Raw genomic sequence first — 4,511 nt, 5'->3', positions numbered from 1 at the left:
GGAAGAGGTATGTGGAGCATTTCCACCACGGTTTGGCTCCATAGAAAAGGATGTAACACGCTCATAGTGTGTCTTTGAGATGTTGGGCTACTGGGTGGGAGTGGCTCAAAGGTGGTTTAGCCTTCCCCATGAAGGGGTGCCATGATTACTTGGTCCTAGAGCAGGCGATTCCACTTGCTTTCCTGTAGTGGCTCCAGTTCCTCAATGACATTATGCAGTGGGCTGCAGGGGTAGGATACATTGTGGGCTATTCTCTTGAGGAGAATAGCTGTATGGACTCTAAGCAGCTCCCTCAGCTGGGCTGAGTGCCTGTGCAGGGGATTTCACTAGTGAGGACTGTACTTGTCCAAGGTATTGGTAGATGCCACTGGGATCCTTTTGCCTGCCTTTTTGTCATAGGGAGTAATTCTTCTTGGTTTTCACTGATCCTTGTTGGAGATGGGGTGATGGAGTCTCAGTGTTTCTTTCTATGCTCTAAATGATTTTCTTGAGTTTATGTGGTCACTAGGGTTTCTGTTACTCCTCTTGTTATGGGTGGAAGATATCTGAGTTACCTGCAGTGAATTCATGCAGGTCTGCAGTAACCTCAATTCTTACCTCCTTCGAAGAAAGAATTTGATTGAGGGTCATAAGGCAGAAAAAGAGACAAAGGTCAATTTCAGAGCAGGAATAAAAGTTTATTAAAAAGCTTTAGTGCAGGAAAGAAAGGAAAATCGATGTGGGCACTGAGGTCAAATGCAGTGTTTAACCTTGATCCTAGGACCTTATAGGCTGACTCTCCTTCCCATGTCTCTCAGAATATGGGTGTCTTCCACATTTGTTCCCCAAACCCATCCCAGGAGCCAAAATTATTTTAATGTATGGAAGTTGAACCTTTCCTAGTGTCTCCCCAGCCCTGGGGCAGCAGTAGGGGTACGTTGTCCCCACCCAAGACAGGTCCTGAGACCTGCTCTGTCAGGCTGGCAGACCTTAGTGACCTTGCTGAGTAGATGCTGGCAATGGTTGGGTGCAAGATGCTGCCAGAGGCACATGGGGACACACCCAAGGCTGGCCCTCCAAGCTCCTGGATGGACTGGCCCAGGGAAGATTCTGGGGCTGGAAATGCAGAGGCATGAAGGTGTGTCCATCCTCAACCCTTCACTCCATCATCTGCCCTTGAAGATCTGGATTTTATTGATGAGGCCAAGGTGGCCATCACGTTGGACTCAAAGTCTATGTCATGCACCTCCGTCTTGCAAAAAGCCCCCACAGATGGGATGTTCTCCCAGTAGTGGTGCCAGTTCCCTTTGCTGTCTTCCCAGAAGCTGTACAAGTCTACCTCATCACAGACAGGCATGGAGAAAATGAGTAAGAGGATGCCGGTGGATAGGTACCATCCCTGGCTCTGCAGCCAGCTTTTGAAGACATACTTGAAATGAAGGCCAGGTGGTGGATCAGGATCTTATCCTGTTTCACTGATATTCACAGGCACCTGGTATAGGTGTGGGAAATGGTGCCCATGGTGGTGGCACTCACCACCCACTCTAAGTCGATGGTCTTGAAGGGCACCAGGACCATGCTGATATTGTCCCCCAGCTCCCAGAAGCTCTCAGGGTATACCAGATAGTGGATGCTTTTGCTCCTGACATTGGCCTCGAACCCTGTTGTGGGTGCCTTTTTCATCCTGAGCACAAAATTGTGACTGTCTATCTTAGGCCTATACGAAGACTCCATCAGGTTTCCCAAGTTGCCCACAATGGCACAGTGCAGGCAGCCCACCAACCTCCTCTCCAGCACAGGGTCCACATTGCCAGGTACCACTTTGAACTTGGATGGTGTTGTTCAAGCTATTGGACTTCTCTTGCTGGAGCCTCAGCCATCATCGGTAGGTGTCATCATCCAAGAGCACGTTCTGGGCAGTCACCCGGAGCTGCACGGTCAGGTTGAACCTCTTGTCCAACCAGGTCGAGAGTCTGTGCTGTTGATGTAGTGGGTACAAGTGCAAGGCCTGTGCTTGATCAGCCTCTTCAGGTTCTCTGAAAGCTCCAGGACCATCTGCTTAAGGAACCAGGTGGTGGCCACCATGGCATGGGAATAGTTCAGGAAGAAGGAAGTTAGGAAGATGAAGAACATGAGAAAGGTGAGCACTTTCAGGGTCTTGTTCTGCAGGGTCATAATCTTGGCTGTCCTGATGGTGGTCTCCCTGCAGTGGGCGGCAGGAACTCTCTCCTCTTCAGAAAACAAAGTACCCTATTCTTCTGCAATCATTAAAGAGCCGATAACATCTCTTGATAAAGCTTTAACCAGTGATTTCTTTTCCCATCCAAAGAAACGAAGAGATAATTAATCTCTGTGACAGTCCAGGGTCTCTCAGGAGTAAGGACCTTGAAGGGTCTTGGGATAGCCAGAAGGATGGCTTCTTTACCAATTCCTTTTATCAGCAAGGTCTTTGTGACCTGTACTTAGTGCCCAGCCCCTATTCAAGATGGAATTTAAATGCCTCTGATACATGTGCCTCATGTTGGGGCACAAGACCTCATTTGTAGGTGCAGAGAAGACCCTACCTCAACATTGTCTACACGTTGCTCCTTTTCCCTGCCTCAACTTCCTTAAAATGACAAGAGCAGAGCCCTTTTGGGTGCTAACATCAGGACTCCTTTTCTCTGCTCCCTTGTGCTGCTAGAGCTACAAGCCTATTAAACCTTGCCTGAAATAAATTCCTATTTGAGCTGGTGTTAATTTTTACTTATGAGTGAGCCAAAGAACTTAAGCCTGAGCTGCAGTGACACCACTGGAAGTGGTCACCACTTGTCAGACTTGAGGGATATTATCAATGAGCTTCTGAGCTAATGGTGTAAACCACAACTAAAATTCTAAGCGCCTCCCCAACCCCAAACCCAAACCATCTGAATGGAGTTCCTCCAGCGTTAACATCAACAGAAATCTTAAGTCTAAGACACATTTACAACCCATTCTCTCTGAAGCCCACTACCTTGGAGGCTTCATCGGCATGATAAAACTTTGGTCTCCACAACTTCTTGTTGCAACCCAGATATTTCCTTTCTATTGATCCCAGGTCTTTACATGTAACCAATTGTCAGCCAAAAATTTTCTCAATCTACCTATCAACTGGAAGCTCTGCCACACCCCCTGCCCCCCACTGCCCCAGTTGTCTCGCCTTTCTGGACCGAACCATTGTACTTCTTAAATGTACTTGACATCTCATGTCTCCCTAAAATGTATAAAACAAAGCTTCTCCCTGACCACCTTGGGTACATGTTCTCAGGGTCTCCTGCGGGCTGTGTCACTGGTCATAGTCACTCAAATTTGGCTTAGAATAAATATCTTCAAATATTTTACAGAGTTTGACTCTTTTCTTTGACAATGGAAACACACGATGTTTAGGTAGGGAGTGAATGAAGTGTCTCCTAAACCCACTGCAAGGTGGAACAGCTGCAGAGTACCCTGTACAGCACCTTGCAGACTTCCCATGGCTGCCTGCTCTCTAGGGCCTCATGGGGGCCTCCTGGTGTGCTGCAGCCCTTGGGCCAGCAGGTGTGCAGTCAGAGTGCCTCACTCTCTGCTGGTGATAAAGGAGCAATTATTTAGGCTAATAGTAAGAGTATGGGAATCTTTGGTAAGGCTTTTCTTTTTAAGGAAAAGCAACCCCAAATCATTTTCTAACAAAGAGCAACCTGTAAAGTTGAACTGCAGACATAGACAAGCAAGTTGGAAGCTTGTAGGGGTGAATGCCGGCAGGAACTAGGGACTAGAAATGTTCAAGATGGGGCTCCATCTTCCCTTCTGTGGCAGCTACATGTACAGTAAGGAGCAGACAAGATGGGGCCGGGATCAACTGGAAAGTCCATTTGCATAATGAGATTAGGGTGGGGTGTCCAGCCTTCCCCTCTCTCAATGGAACCAATCTGTGAGCCCTATGTAAATCAGACACTGCTTCCTCAAACCTGACTATAACAAAATTGGGAGCATTGGCCGACCAGCCGGTCTTTTCTGCTTGGAGACCCCTCTCTCTATAAAAAGAGCTATTTCTCTTTTTCTTCTCTTCTGCGTATTAAACCTACATTCCAAAATTCCTGGTGTGTGTCCATGTCTTAAATTTTCCTGGTGTGCAACAACGAACTCCAGGGTATATTCCCCAGACAACATAGCTGCTTCACTGGGTCAGCCAGGCAGAGTAGCAGGCAGGGCAGCTGCAGGCCTGCTCAGGGGCACTGGTTGGTGCTCTGGCCTTACTGCCTGTTCCAGCATGTGCTAGCAGCCCAGCTTGCTGATGCCTTCCAGTTGAGGCATCCAGCGCTCAGGGAGCCATTCAGCTCTGCTACCTCTGCTGCTTGGGACCAGTTGGGGCCCACTGGGGCCTCTGCTGCTAATACCCCTATGTTTATTTTTTATTGTTTGACTTAACTACTTAAGCAACAACAGTGACTGGAGACTAAATATATCAAAATATAATAATAAGTATATAAAATGGAGAGAGATCCAAGATGGCTGATCACTGGCAACTCAGAATT

General features: G+C 47.7%; 1 pseudogene; it reads right to left on the bottom strand.

The window, feature by feature from the left end:
• Window positions 1-1,145: 1,145 nt before the first annotated feature.
• Window positions 1,146-2,154, bottom strand: LOC100390466 (CMP-N-acetylneuraminate-beta-galactosamide-alpha-2,3-sialyltransferase 1 pseudogene; annotated as a pseudogene).
• Window positions 2,155-4,511: the final 2,357 nt, after the last annotated feature.

Source organism: Callithrix jacchus, chromosome 3, assembly GCF_049354715.1.
Source record: "Callithrix jacchus isolate 240 chromosome 3, calJac240_pri, whole genome shotgun sequence".
Lineage (NCBI taxonomy): Eukaryota > Metazoa > Chordata > Mammalia > Primates > Cebidae > Callithrix > Callithrix jacchus.
This window is presented reverse-complemented; position numbering and strand designations above follow the sequence as displayed.